Source organism: Tiliqua scincoides, chromosome 3, assembly GCF_035046505.1.
Source record: "Tiliqua scincoides isolate rTilSci1 chromosome 3, rTilSci1.hap2, whole genome shotgun sequence".
Lineage (NCBI taxonomy): Eukaryota > Metazoa > Chordata > Lepidosauria > Squamata > Scincidae > Tiliqua > Tiliqua scincoides.
In genome coordinates, this window is record NC_089823.1 from 53,086,718 (window position 1) to 53,102,458 (window position 15,741).

A 15,741-nucleotide genomic window follows, 5' to 3' on the forward strand; every position below is an offset into this window, starting at 1 on the left:
AATTGTATAATTATAGGCCTGGCTTAATGTAGTTAGCTTGCACAATTTTTAGATATACTGATGAAGGGAATCCAAGGTCAGTGGTCTCTGAAAGCTGTCAAAGTATTTACAAGTTTGCTATTTATAATGACTAGTCACAGAGTTATAGTGGCCATAAGTTCTCAGACAGGTGGTTAATTTTAACATGGCAGGAGTACATGAGAGTAGGTGCTGGCTTTGGAACAGAATCTATATGTTAACTCTGCACTCTTAAATTAAGTTTTATTCTATTGACATTATAGAATAGAACCTACTGTATAGAACCTACTGTAAGTAACCTACAGACTTAGTGATGTTGCTCCTCTGCCGAAACCAATTTCAATGGAGCATGCACAGAATTGGGGTTCCCTTACTTAACAATGTGATGTTCCAAATTTAATAAACCAAAAAGAAAGATGTCCACAATAAATAATAAGGAAACTAGAGTTTCAGCTCTTCCTTGCTGTGTGGGATTTTAAACACTTCAAATATTAATATGGTAGTTTAGTGTTTAATAAAATGTACTAATCAATTTACAAAGAGGCGATGTCATAAAACAGGTTTATGTTGACTTGAATGGCATTACTTGCAGTTATAAATGTGTTCATGCTACTCAACAAGACAAGCACCATGTTATCATTGTAAGTGTGGCTAAACACAAAGGTGACTCCTATGTATTGCAGGAGCTATGAAACCATTTCCTCACCAGTACTACCTTCTAGTATCTACTTTTCTGCTGGGAAATAAATAGTTTCAAGATCATTACTGTTGTGTTTAATTATGTTATTAAATCTTGCCTTTTTGGCAGAGGTAAAACCTGCACTAAGACAAAAAAAAAATTCACTTTTCTGAATTTCAAACACATTTCAAGCACATTTCTAATTAGCTTATTTGGGAATCAATAAATGTAAATGTTGTTACTAATGAGTATATACTGAACTAGTTGAATCAGTCTTTTGGTAAATGATCTCATCTCATTTATAGTTACTGACTATAGAAAGATTGATTTTCAAGTGTTGTATTTAAATAAAGGGGGGGGGTGTACTGTGCTTTATACGACATTTAAAAAAAGCAGAATAAAAGCTATGTAATTTTCTATGAGATGGAAGAATGGTCAGCTATTTTGTCCTAGGTGTTAAAGGCAATGTTAAAAAGACACAGAAGAAGGATCAACTACCCATAGATTTGTGATGGAATCTTAGTGAACTAGAAGGTAGGCTGCATCCCTTAGGAGTTAATGGAAACATGAAAACCTAGTGGGCAACTTCAGGTACTTCTTTGGATGCTACGTTTGTAACTAACTGAAAGCAGCAGCTAACTTCTAGACTGAATTTAATGCAACAAGTCCCAGAGACCTCCTCTGGAAGACACTAAAAGAGGCACAAAAATAGACCTAAGAGGCCAGGGGTGAGAAAGGAAATCAAAAACAAACACTTCACAAACTACTACAGTATTTTTGAATGATGAGATATGACCCCATTGTTTTGCTGTTTTTTAAAGTTGACTGCTCATCCCCTGAAAAGACAGACAATGCTATGAGAGGTGCACATAATGCAAATAGAACTTACAGGCTTGGATTGAAGGAGCTACACAATTAGGCTTTGGGCTGGGTTTTTCTTGAATAGCATCTTCCCTACCCACCCCTTGCAGAACAAGCCACTTTTGAAACTGATGGGTATTGTGATATAGCATGGTGGTTTGCAATTCAAGAACATAAATCAAAATATCCTCTCAGGCCGGGCCAGTCAGTGGCGTCGCTAGAGGGGTGCGGGGGGTGTGGGCCGCACCGGGTGACGCACAAGGGGGGGTGATGCACACTGGAAGGGTGATGTGCTAAAATCGCGGTGGTTAGGAGTAACCCCATCATGTTATATACCGTTGGGTGCAGAATTTCCAGCGGAATGCAATGCAAAAAACGGGAGTGAAATATCTCCTTTCTAACAAAAGTTATTGGCAAAAAACCAGAAAACAAAAAATGCATGAAGACCAATGGAAAGTGAAACTGAGCCGTATCGTGCATTTACTCGCAAGTAGGTGAACATGCCTTGATCCATCTGAAAGGGCAGGCTGAGAGGAATCCAACAACACCAGAGTGCTCCTGATCCAATGAATGTAGCTCCCAAAAAACACCCGAGAAGGAGGTCCCTCCCTCCAAGCTGGCAAATGTATTGAGCCCTATGGAAAGCGAAACTAAGCCACATGGACGTGTTTACTCAAAAGTAAGCAAAAATACCTTGGCCCCTGGTCAGTTCAGGCAAAGGGAAATGTGAGGCCACCAGAATGGTCCTGATTTGATGCAAATGGAGCTCAACAAATGCTCCAGAAGGCAGCCCCCCCATAAAGAGAATGAGAGTCTTGACAGGATAAAGTGAATCTTTTTGTTTTAGGCTGCAATCCTATTCACACTTTCCTGGGAGTAAGCCCCACTGACTATAATGGGACTTACTTCTGAGTAGATAGGCATAGGAGTGGGCTCTCAGACTTGTAAAGCCAGGTGGGTCCTGATAGTGATATGCTTGAAATATAAGAACTTAAATTGAACTGGGTACTCGGCAGAGGTGAAAATCTTACTGATTCTTTTTTGGGGGGTGGTGTTATTGCAGGCAGGCTTCAGAGAAAATTCACTTGGTGGAACAGGGCTGGCTTTCCCTAATTTATTTATTTTGCTTTAATTTATTTATAATTATTTATTTTAATTTGCTTTATGATGCGTCCTGGACAGATTGTCATTCTAAAAAGTGGGTCCCAGTGCTAAAAGTTTGAGAACTGCTCCAATAAGGTGTTAGTCAGTTGACACTCTGGGGGGAGGTGACACCACTAGTGACCAAAATCACAGTTTGCAAAAATAATACCATCATGTTATATTTCAATCAATGTGTAATTTCATGCAGAATGCAATGAAACAAACTGTGTTGAAATATGTTTATTCTATCAAAAGATACAGCCAAAAAAACCAGTGGGGCAGGGCAATGGTAGATCACCACACCCACAACCTGGGGTGTTGCCCTGCCCACTGCATGGGGGTGATGCGAACCCTAGTGACATCACTGGGGCCAGTGCCAAGTCCTCAGTGGAGCCCTGATGGCACACTTGGCCCCACCCTTTTACCTTTCCTGGGTGATTGGCTGGGCATCATTAGAGGATGTTGTGGTGACCCAGTGCCTGCATGCCTTCTACTCCTGGGAATAGTAAACACAGAGTGGGCAGATGTTTCTCCTTCAGCACCTGCTGCATGAAAGGCGTGTCTGCTGTTGCCACCCACTATTATTCGGTAAGTCAGGCAGTGGAGAGTAGCAATAGCAACAGCAGATAGTCCAGAGCTCAATCATGGGCATGAGCCTTTGGGCCTATGTTCAAACTGGCTAACCCTTATTGCCACTTGACATACCAAAGCTCTTGTGCTTTCCTAAAGTAGCTCTTTGTAACTCAGCCATGGCTTTTCAATAAAAAGGGGGGGGGGAAACTCTCTTTCCAACAGTTTACTCAAGGCATACTGTGATCAAGCAGATACCTGTCATTCATATTGTTGTATCTTTTTGTCATAGAGGGGCACTTCACCAGTGCCATGTTGCTGGAGAGCCTGGGACAAAGCTTTGCATTGGGGGGCCCATTGCAAACCAGTAGCTCACTTCCTGATGGTGCATTGGTGCCACCACTACTACCAATACTGAGGTTTCAGAGATTAGCCCATCCAGTTGGGTCCAGTGATAAGTGTGGCCCTTGAGCAGTGCCCAACCTGGCCAGACCTTGATATCAGTCCAGCATATCGACAGTTGACCATGAATGTGGGAGGGCCCCCATGCTCTGGAGGTGACACAAGCTGCGCTCCCCTTGCCGCTGCAGGGTCTTCTGAACCCTGAAGAGGCTGTGCGCATTTGCCCACAGCCTCTGTGGGCCTCAGAATAGCCATTTAGGCCAAAAAAGATTACTTCCAGTTTTTTTGTAAAACTGGAAGTGACATTTTTATGCATTTAAAAGGCATTCGGAGGGCCAGAAAAGGGCAGGGGGGGGAATCCCCAGTGTCTGTGAATTCAGCTATCTGTGGGGATGGTGGTGGTGATCAGAACTCCTGCAGATACCAAGACACGCCTGTATAGCACAAGCAGAAAGACACAAAAATTGCCAAGTCTGAAGTCATTCGTAAACTATGAACACTTGCCTGTCTGGAGCATGGTTGCAAGGCACTTACAGTCCAGATAATCTCAAGAGATTTAAGGACCAATTATACACTTTGTCCCAGAACTCAACACACCTCTAACCATCTCAGAGGTTTGTGAATGTGAGTATAGTGTACAACTGCAGAAAAAGTAATTCACTGTGATTTCTCTCGGTGTCCAAAAATGCTTACATGTCTAAAAATAATGATGCATTATTAATTAGTTAATGTCTGTAATATACTTCCAAGACTGTAAATGCCATGAGAGCCAATAAATTTATTGAGTAGTCCTCAGCAAATACAGTCTTCTGCATCATCAAGACAAAAGGTAGCAGACATAAACAAATTCTTGAAAACAGTCATATTTTCTAAATAGGAACTAGGGCAACTATTACCAATATCTAAAGAGCTTTGCTCAAAAGTAGTGGCTGTGAAATTTGATTTTATAGTCACAGAGTTGGAAAAATTCATTCTGATGAGGTGAATGGAATGTATGGTGATTATTTTTACACAGTAGCATAAAATGTGCCTACAGGAAGATTCAGGATAAATTTGAACTCAAGAGTGTAATTTGTAATATATGAAACTGCAGTCATTCAGCCATACACTTGGATCTCACTAACCTTCCTTTCTTCCTGGCCCGAGTATACCATGGATGATGGGCTACCTTAGCCCCTCCTTCTTATACCAATCAAGTATACCAATTCTTATACCAACAACAATTTGTTGTTGTTGCTTTATCAGAGGCTGCATTTGAAAACTGTAAATCAGTATTTATCTTATTTAGGCAGGTGAGGATGGCATTTGAAAATCTTGCAACATTGCTATGGTGGTTATGCGCTATGACACATTGAAGTAAGTCAATTAAACACTGTTTATAGGATTGGATCTTTACAAGCACAAGCCTATCTAGGCCTTGCACTGCCTGAACTTGCATTCCAGCAGTACAGGGACCTTTGTGAAAGCTAGGAAGCATGAAAGCTAGGAAGCTGATCCTCACTTCTGGGCTGCTGATGCAAATGGCACGTGGTTTGGTGCGCAGTCACAGAGGATGCACTTGTGTTGGTAAGTTGGCAGCAGGGTTAGGGGAGACGGAGGTGCGGGGCATTCCAGAATGGGGAGAGGCGAAGGCTGGAGGGGTGGATCTTGGCAGCAAAGGTGAATGCCAGTTTCTATCCACTTTCCAGCCTACTCTTCCTCCATTCTCTCCTCAGTTATACATAGCTGGCATGGGTCTGAGGAAGCCCACACACAGCCAGCAGGCCTACCCAGAGGTAAGTAAAAAAGTTTTGCTTACTGCTGATTGGCCTTTGGATTATCTCAGCACAAAAGCATGCAGCATGTGCTCTATTGGCAGAGCTGTGTGCTATAGCATGGAAGGGGATAGGATTGGCTTGTTCACCTAAAAGACTGTTTTTATGCACCTAGTCCTTTTCATCTACACCAGGAGTCTCCAAACCACAGCCCGGGGGCCAGATGCGGCTTGTGGCGAGCCTCTATCCAGCCCGCAGCCAGCCTCTTGTCCCCTGAAGGCCCCTGGCCCACTTTGCCAAACATGACTGGAACTATGCTCTGGTTGCATCTGGAGGGTGTTCTAAGGACCAGAGAGGTTGAATGAATGAGCCCATTTATTCACTCATCTAATTTCCAGCTCTAATTTATTTATATAAATTTTATATTTAAATTGTTTTTCCAGCCCTCAAAACCATACCAGACATTTGATGCAGCCCTCTGGCCAAAAAGATTGGAGACCCCTGATCTACACAGTTACGCACCACCTAACTCTACAAAGCTGTTTTGAACAGAGATCAATTACGAGAAAGCCAAGGTGAGCTTTGATTGTCTAGTACAGCAATCTTATAATAATTTCCATAATAGTTTCCTTTATACAGTATAAAAACATTACACTTTAACATTACATTAAAATTATTAACATTACATTTTAATGGAATAACTCATCATTGTCAGTTTTTTACTCCCTCATCATAAAATAAATGACATTTATCGTGAACTTTGTAAATCCCCCTTTTTTATTCATTTAAATAGTCAGCAGCATTTCCTGTATCATAAAATAAAATCAGGCTGGATATTTTGCATTGCAGGAAATCAGTTTAAAACAGCTGTCAGAGAGGAGCACCTGCATCTACTGGCAGGGATTGCTGTCCAAAAACTATTTGGAACATATATTTTTAAGTTAGAATGCTTGAAGCAGTTTCTAGCATTTTGCCTACATTCTCAGATATAATTCATTACAAAGATGTAAAAAGATGCTCCTTTGTGTTCATAAGGCATTTCTTTGAGACTGCCCCAATTAAAGGTACTGAAGGATGCTTTCCATAGTATTGGGGACAATGTGTGTTTGGTGGACTTTTGGCCCAAGCCCCCCAAAAGCTGAAGCTGCCATTGCATGGAACACCCAGGAATCTGTGGTTATGAGGCATCCTGTTCCCCCCCCCCCGAGGATGCATGATCCCCCATCAGTTCAACTTCTAAAAATGAGACAGGTTCAGAAATTAGATCTGCAACCCACACATCACTGCCTTTTTGGACTAAACATCCCATAGTGTCTTCTGATGCTAGTAGTTCCTTCTTTACATAGAAACACATACTGTATAAACAAGTACCTAGAATGTGACACCTTTGCCCCATCACCATACCCAAGGACTATAATAAATAAGCCAGATGACCTCCTCGCTTCATGAAAGTGCATGGCTCAAGGCCAAGGCACTGTCTATTTAATTGCTAGCTTACATTAACCAAGAACCTTCAGACTAGGCCACCAACTTATCTGCAGCAAAGAGTCAGTGGACTGATGACCTTTGCTGGTAAACCGCCACTTGTCACTGGCCTCAGTCCAGGCTCTATCTCTCCTAGTACATTCAGTCCTGATGATTTGCCTTTGCTTTCTCTTTCTCTGTTCTATGGAGAATGCCCCTCTTATTCACAGTCTGCATTTCAAAACCACCTGGCTGCTGTTTCTCTGCTAAGGTGGCGTCTCATTGATACTGCTGCAGTCTTCCATTGTGTCAGCTTTGGGTAGACAAATATGCCACCGTTAAACCCCCCCCCCCAAATGTACCCATGGTTGAGAAATGGAATGATATTATCATATTCGTCTTATATAGTTATTTTCAGCCACTATGCCATGGCACACTGGTGTGCTGCGAATCATCTGCAGATGTGTCATGGGAGTTTGAGGAGGGTCATTTACTAGTTAGGGCCATTGGGGGATGTGAGCTCCCCACCAACACCATGGTGTGCACTGTCAATTGTCAAAAAACCGATGGTGTACCTTGACGATTTTAGTACCTTGTCAGTGTGCCCTGAGATAAAAAAAAAGGTTGAAAATAACTGACCTAATACTTCTGCTGAAGTTTCGTGATCACGGAGTCAGTGTAAAACTGATAATGTAATATTTAGATAGTATTTAGTAATCATAAAATGCACATTTGTCCGAACCAGTTCCACCCACCTGCAATTAAGGATATATATGCTCACATCCCATCTCCCTTCTCTCACATCATTACTTTTCTCCTGATTACATGGGGGCAGGTGAGCATGCATATCCTTAAGCCATTTCTGCCCAACGTTGCCTGTACACATACATGCATATACAGGGATCAAGTGTATATACTTGTGGCCAGGCAAAAATGGGTTAATTATGTGTAGGCAGGACCAGCTCAGACATACAATCTAATCCCAACACCACATGCAGCAATGCAGTGGCACCAATGTGGCTACCACTGCATCCCACAGGAATGTTATGGCCTCTGGAGGTCTCCTTGGGGCAAGAGAACATCAGCCTCATGGGTCAGCTCTGACCTGCTCTATGATGCAAGTCCAAGTTGATTCATGCAGGTGGATCAGACCTGGGAAGGGGGTTAGGATTTGATGGGCACCACTCCTGCCAAACCCTTCCTCCTCCTGGGCCTGATCCCCCCTCCTCCCCACCTCATCTCCTTCACATTCCTCTCTCCCCTTCCCTGTTCCACCCCCTGCACAGTCTTGTGTGCTCTGGCAGGCATCCACAGTTTGTTGGAACCTGGTTGCTCATTTGGTCATGGCCAAGCCATGTGCACCAGCATAGTTACATTTGCAACTGCCATATAGCTGGTTATTCCACCAGCATAATGGCTTCATAGGACTGGGCCAATAGTGTCCCACCTGGATCATGATTTCTTCATATATTTTATAGCATAGTTTATAATGATAAGTAAGATTTAATCACATCCTAAGAACATATTATTCACTCCTATAGCACTGATTTACCCTTTATCTCAAAACGCATACTTTGTTCTCATAAATCAAACATGCAGAATTATAGCGGTATTTAAATGACATTTCATTGGAAATCTATACTTCAGTATAGCATTATGTTAAAAAAAATGACTTCGGCCCTAATTCTATCCCCCACCACCAGCGCCGATTAAGCTGTGCCTAAAAGGCATGCACTGCATCAGATGGTGACCAATGGACAAACAGGAAGTAAATAAAAATAATTTTTAATGGACTATAGAAAATAATCATACTAAGTCAAAAGGCTACACTGAAACAGTTCTACGTGATATCTCATTTTCCAAGTCCAGGGTTTTTAAAAGCATTCTGTCGCACAAACCCCAAATGAATGTGAATCCTTCTGCAGTCTAAAGAGGTACAGTCCAGACTTAAGAACATAAGAAGAGCCCTGCTGCATCAGGCCAAAGGCCCATCTAGTTCAACTTCCTGTATCTTGACTTGAAGAATGAAGTTGCTGATCTCTTGACTAAAATATGCAATTTGCCCTTAAAATGGCCACAGTACCAGAGGATTGGAGGATAGCAAATGTCACACCGATCTTTAAAAAAGGAAGGCAAGGGGACCCGGGAAACTATAGACCGGTCGGTCTAATGACTGTTCTATGTAAGATGGTGGAATACCTCTTCAAGGATAAACTCTTAAAACATATAGATGAACAGGCCTTGCTGAGGGAGAATCAGCATGGCTTCTGTAAGGTAAGTCTTGCCTCACGAACCTTTTAGAATTCTATGAAAAGGTCAGCAGACATGTGGATGCAGGAGATGATATAACTGTGGATATTATATACCTAGATTTTTAGAAGGCGTTTGACATGGTCCCTCACCAAGGTTGCTGATGAAACTCCACAGTCAGGGAATTAGAGGGCAGGTCCTTATGGATTAGGAACTGGTTGAGGACCAGGAAACAGAGAGTTGGTGTCAATGGCAATTTTCACAATGGAGAGAGGTAAAAAGCAGTGTGCGCCACTGCTTGGGTTGACCATCTGAACAGCTGTTTCTGCAAACTAAGCCAAGGACTGAAAGAAGAGTGTGCATATTTACTTCAGCCATTTTCAACCTTTTTCAGCTCACGGCACACTGTCAAGGCACTAAAATTGTCAAGGCACACTCCCAGTTTTTTACCTACATTAAATTACTATATTACAATTAATTTTAATTAATATAATTAATACAATTAAATCATTACATGACAAAGGGCACAATCCTAACCAGGTCTACTCAGAAGTAAGTCCTATTTTGTTCAATGGGGCTTACTCTCAGGAAAGTGTGGTTCGGATTGCAGCCAAAGACTGGAGGGGCATGGGGGGAATGTGCCTGTGGGACTTACTTCTGAGTAGACATGCTTAGGATTGGGCTTTTGGTTGCACTCTTTTTTCTCAAATATAGGCACAGGCAATTGGCACTTCTCTCTCCCCCAATCCACCCCCTCCCCTCCCCACAGGGACATTTCCCCATCCCATAACTGCTGTTAGCACCTCTCCTACTGTCCCTCCCCTCACTTGTCTGCATCTTCCAAAGGTTCAGAATCACTAGCCTCACATTCTCCCCCCCATTGCCTGCTCCTGTATTTCAGAAAAAAGTGTGACCAAAAGCCCAATCCTAGTCATGTCTACTCAGAAGTAAGTCCCATTATAGTCAATGGGGCTTACTCCCAGGAAAGTGTGGATAGGATTGTGGCCCAACGCCCTTCCTCTGAAAGTCAAAGGCAAGGCAGGGAGGGTTGCTTTGTGGAGCAGCAGGCAACTGTGGCAAGGAGAAGGGACTTTCCTGGACCCTCAGCCAGCCCATTCTTAGGCTGGTGGCCTCAACAGACTTGCTGGCTTCCTACTTGCTTACCTGCCCCTGGTTTCCTCCTCCTCACTCCGCCCAGACCTCCTCCAGGCTTTTCTAATTGCCCAATCAGCAGGCAGGGCAGACAAGGGACTTGATACCCAATCCTTGGCAGGTCTACTCAGAAGTAAGCCCCATAAGAGTCAACGGGGCTTACTCCCAGGTAAAGCAGGATAGGGTTGCAGTCTTCCTCTTGCTCACAGCAGGAGATGCTGCAAAGCAGCCGCAGCTGCTCCTTTTTCACTGCTGCCGTGTGAGAGTCAAAGCATCGGCTTCTCCTTCGTTTGGCTGCTGCCTGCCTCCTCTGACCCCGTGGCATACCTGAGGCTGCCTCGTGGCACAATATTGTGCCGCGGCATTGTGGTTGAAAACCACTGATTTACTTCCACACCAGCTGAAGACAGCATGCAATAAATGTGGCCATCAGTGTGCAACAAATGTGCCCCCCACTGCATGCATTTGAAATGTTAAAAGACATCATTTTCATTAAGCATATATATCATTTGCAGTTGTTGCTACTCAAGTGGTTTACAGTTGGAAATATGCTAGTATAGATTCTGATGATTATGAATTTCTTTATGTGATGTGACTACCTGAAGTAGTAAATTGCTCAGTAATAACCCCAGTGGGCCTTCATAAAACAGCACGAGGTTGACAGAAAATCAAATCTCCTTATGACTTTTGACCGTTAAGAGATTGCACTCACTGTTTTGACACTGCCCAAGACAAACTCTTAACCAAGATGTCATAGTATGGTTATAGAAGTGACAGAAAAATAGTTAATGCCAGATAAAACACAACAGTTAAAAGTAAGATTGTGTCAAGTGATATACTTTGATTTGCATACGTCTCCTTTTCAGTGGCTTTTGTTTACATTTAAATTATAATTACATTTCATCCAGTCATTTCTTGCTATTATTTAATGGATCTTTCTGCCTTTCAATAAAGAATATTTGCATGGTGCCTTTCCTAAATAAATAATATATATTAAAATGTCAATAAAATGAGCAATTCATTTAAAACAGCTGATAAAATGGCAGCATACAATGAGCTCACGGTGTTTTTCAAGGCCCAGAGAAATGAAAATGTCTTTGCCTGGCATCACTCCTTTGCACTGAGAAGACATCAAAGGAGGTTAGTGAAATATAATTTGAGCCTCGTGCGGCGCAGAGTGATAGGTGCAACCGAGAACTCTCCTCATGACCTGAGTTCAATCCCAGCAGAAACTGAGATCTCACGTAGCCAGCTCAAGGTGGACTCAGCCTCCCATCCTTCTGAGGTTGGTGAAATGAGTACCCAGCTTACTGGCAAAAAGGGATCATGATTGAGGAAGGCAATGGCAAACCATTCAGCTTATAGTCTGCCATGAGAGCATCGTGGAAGCAGCAACACCACAAGGGTCAGTAAAGACTCAGTGCTTGCACAGGGGACCTTTTTTTCCTTATCTTTTTCTTATCTAAATATAATTGAGGTCCCTTTAGGTAAACTACCCTGTAAGGAACATGAACTGAGTAAATGTTGTTATGTGCAAAATGAAATGGATTTTCCAAACAAAATATGAATGCTCTTTATTTTTCAAATGGATGTGAAATAAATATGAAAGCATGTTAGCGCATTCTGCTGGACTGTTTTTAAGGTGTTTAAACATTTTACTGAGAACTGTTTCCAAGACCAGTTAAAAATAGCATGGAGGGACTTTGCCTATGATGCCTCCCTTTTCATTCTTCTTCACCATAACTCACACACCCTTAACTTTTCTTTATGTTTATTTTCTTCCCATTTAACCGTAACTTCTATTTTAAATCCCCCCGCCACATCTACTACCATCCTCCCACTCCAAATTTCCTCCCTTTAATTAACTTCTCTCTTCCTTTTCCAGACACCAGCCTTTTCTAAAGTAACTTCAGTACCGCACATTCACTTTCCTGAATTCTTTATCTGTCCCTCTCTCCCATTTGCATCTTCAGCTCCCTTTCTAGAGAACAATCCGAGCTGAGCAGAAAGTAGAGCATACTTATGTAATGCAGTTAGACTGACTGACATGGAGGTCATCCAACCAATCAAGCAAGCCTGTTTTTTACTCCTTAAAAAAATAAAATTAGTGACATATGGGCAAATGGTATTAAACTTGATAAGGGCAAGGTGCATAAATGTTAAATTGTTCCTTTTCTGAAAACAATGTAAAGGTTTGGCTGAAGCGTATTGAAAGTGAGTTTATCTAGCATAGCTATAATAAATTAATGTACCAAAAGTGCTGCTGGTTGCTCATCACAGAAAAGAAAAGAAAATTGAGATAATCTATTTTATTCAAAATGAAATATTTTAGGATCGTTACAACAGCTCTGACTGTTTAACTCAAAGTGCTTCTTTCTCCAAGCTGCAAAAGTTATAGATATAAATAGATATAAATAATAAGATTGGGCCTATATCTGTGAATATCTGAAAGATCCTTTGAGGTCAATGAGCAAAACTGTATTCTGTAAAGGGACACTAGTTTTTTCTGGTCAGCTTCATTCATTTCAGATATCTACCGGTCATGCTTTCTTTTGGTACACCAGCAGTGTAGAACAGGAAAGGCCATCTTCCTTCAAGTCAGTCTGCTAAGTGCTTGATTTTCCCTTGGATGTACACTAATTTACTCTGCAAGTCCGAAGAGACCCAATGTGGAGCAGGAGACTTACGGAGCAGGAAGGGGATTTAAATCTCCCTCTCTCCTGCTGGATACAGTGCCCTCTTTTTTGGCACAGCTGCACTAGCAGGAAGGGGGAAGGATAGAATTGGGCCCTCAGTGCCATTAATCTGTAATGTGTTTGGAACACTCCAGAGAAGAATGTCAGCAGAAGCCAGAAATACTTGGAAATGAAAGTATTCATTCATACACAACACACAGTCTACCTTACCCATGATATACGGAAAAAAGTTCCATATTCCACCTCCCATTCCAGCAGTTGACAAATATTCAAAAGGAAGCTGTATAAGAGTTGACAGCCCAATCCTATCCCTGGCATTTCCGCTGGGTGCAGCAACACCAAAATGGCTACTGCTGCATCCAGCAGCACCACCAGGGCCACTGGAGGTCTCCTTGGGGGAAGAGGACTTCCGTCCCCTTCCTCCTAGGAAAGCCCCAGGCCCCACAATGGGGCTTCTCAAGTCTGTGCTGGCTATTTTACCAGTGCAGACAAGAGAAACTTTGCAGCCCAACATGTAGGATAGGATGCAGCAGAGCAGCCTCCACCGATACCACCCCTCCCGCCCGGTTCCTCCCTCTCTCCCCCACCCTAGATGCCTCCCTGCTCCCAAGACCCTCACCACTACCCAGCACTCTTCCTGTGCTCCAGGTAGCATGCATCCATCCGTCTGGCATTGGGCCTAGCACTGACTGGTGCTGGGCCCATGCTCCCTGCACGGAGGGTGCTGCAAATATGCTTTACAGCGCGTTTACAACACCCAGCACAACCTCAGGGCTGGCACTATGACCCCTTAAGAGTTGGCTCTGAGGCAGCATTCCTATCCAGTGGTTCTCAAACTTTTAGCTCTGGGACCCACTTTTTAGAATGAGAATCTGTCAGGACCCACCAGAAGTGATGTCATGACCGGAAGTTACATCATCAAGCAGGACATTTTTATTAATCCTAGGCTGCAATCCTACCCACACTTACCCAGGATTCAGTCCCATTACTATCATTGTTAGAAGCATATACATACTAATCTGTTAAAAATACAGATCTGTAACATTTCCTCAAATGCAGTCACATACCATGGTCATATCAAGTCCATTAAAAATAAAATACAGTCATGTGTCACTTAATGACAGGGTCTGCCCCCCCATCGTCAAGCGAGGCTTGATGCAATGTGAAGCCTCTGCAGGCAAGGGGATGCTCTGCTCCCCTTGCTTCCAGTGGCTCGCCTGAGGTTCCCAGAGGTAGTGCGTGCCCACTTGCTGTCTCTGCAGACTGCCAGAATCGTGTGATAGACGTGACTTCCGGTTTCACTGAGGAAACTAGTAATCACATCTTTTGCACAATTGGGGTAGTCTGAGTCTTGCAAACGCAAGCTGCCTTTGGGAAGCTCAGACAGGCCTCTGGAGGTGAGGGGAGTGAAGCTCCCCTTGCCTTTGGAGACTTGGGGTATGCGCCCCGCAACGACCATATGACCAGCAGTGGTTGTCGCATATGCGATCCGGTGTTGGCCGGAACATTGATAAGGGGTGCACACCTGTATTGAAATTAATGGGGAGTCACCTGAAATTGGCTCGCGACCCATCTAGTGGATCTCGACCCCCAGTTTGAGAAACACTGCTGTACATATTTGCCTGGGAGCATGTCCCATTGAACTCATTCTGGCTTCCTTCTGAGTAGACATGCCTAGGGCTGCACTGTGAAATAAGGTTCATCCCAACCTCAGACCACTGATATCAGATACTATATATGTTTTCATGTGGGCTATTTATGCTTTCTGTATCCCTCATCAGGCTACTGGCCCATTGACATCTGGGAAAGATGGACACTGAGAGCAAGGAGAAGGAGAGATTCAATCTAGTTATAAAAAAGCAGTCTATAATTATGCTACTATTAAAATATTGATATTAAAACCTGAATCCTCCAACACTGTGCCAGTACAAACCCAATTGGTATGACTATGTCCTCATTTTTTAATGTTAAGAAATTCATGTTTAATTAAAAGGGATACATAAATCATACTGTTTGCTAAAGCTATTGACTATGCTGCTCTCATTCTGCCAAACTTAATATAAAATTAATTGTTAATTTTCAAGCCAGTGGCTTGTTCTTCACTGACATATATTCTGATTGTTCAGGTCACAATCAATGAAATATTAAGATTACATGCAGCTTTCTGCACAAGAGATGTTCAGCTCAGCCATTTGATGGTATCACGTTTCTCACTTTCTCAAGGCCCTTGGGCTGCTAGAAGCCAGGCTAATGAGTAAGCCGGAGGATGCTTAAGCATAGTTCAAGACCAGGGCAAAGGGTTGAGTTTGTGAGTCCGTTCCATTGTCACCTGTGGTCTTCAGTTTATCGTCAAGTGTGAAGCAAAACGGAAGGGCCAGTAAATGGAAAGGGGAGTCTGGAAAGCAGGCAAGAATGCTGGGAAGGATAAAAAGGAACAGCAAGCATGGACATCAGCATCCAATGAAGGAGTACATGGTGCCCCAGGAGGCTGGCTGAACCTACACAGTACCTAGATAGGAAACGACCTCAGAAACCTATATATGCCACTTTAAGTTCCATGCAAGAAAGATGAGATATGAATGGAAAAAGAAATGGAAACTAATAATTGTGTAGGGCAACAGCAGCAGCTGCTGCAGTAATCTGTTTTTAGAAACAATCAATTCCCAGATAGACAGGCTTCTTTAGTATTAATGATTATTTGACTTTCTGAGGCATGGCAAGGAAAGGGTCCCCTTAGACAAGTGTCTTAAAT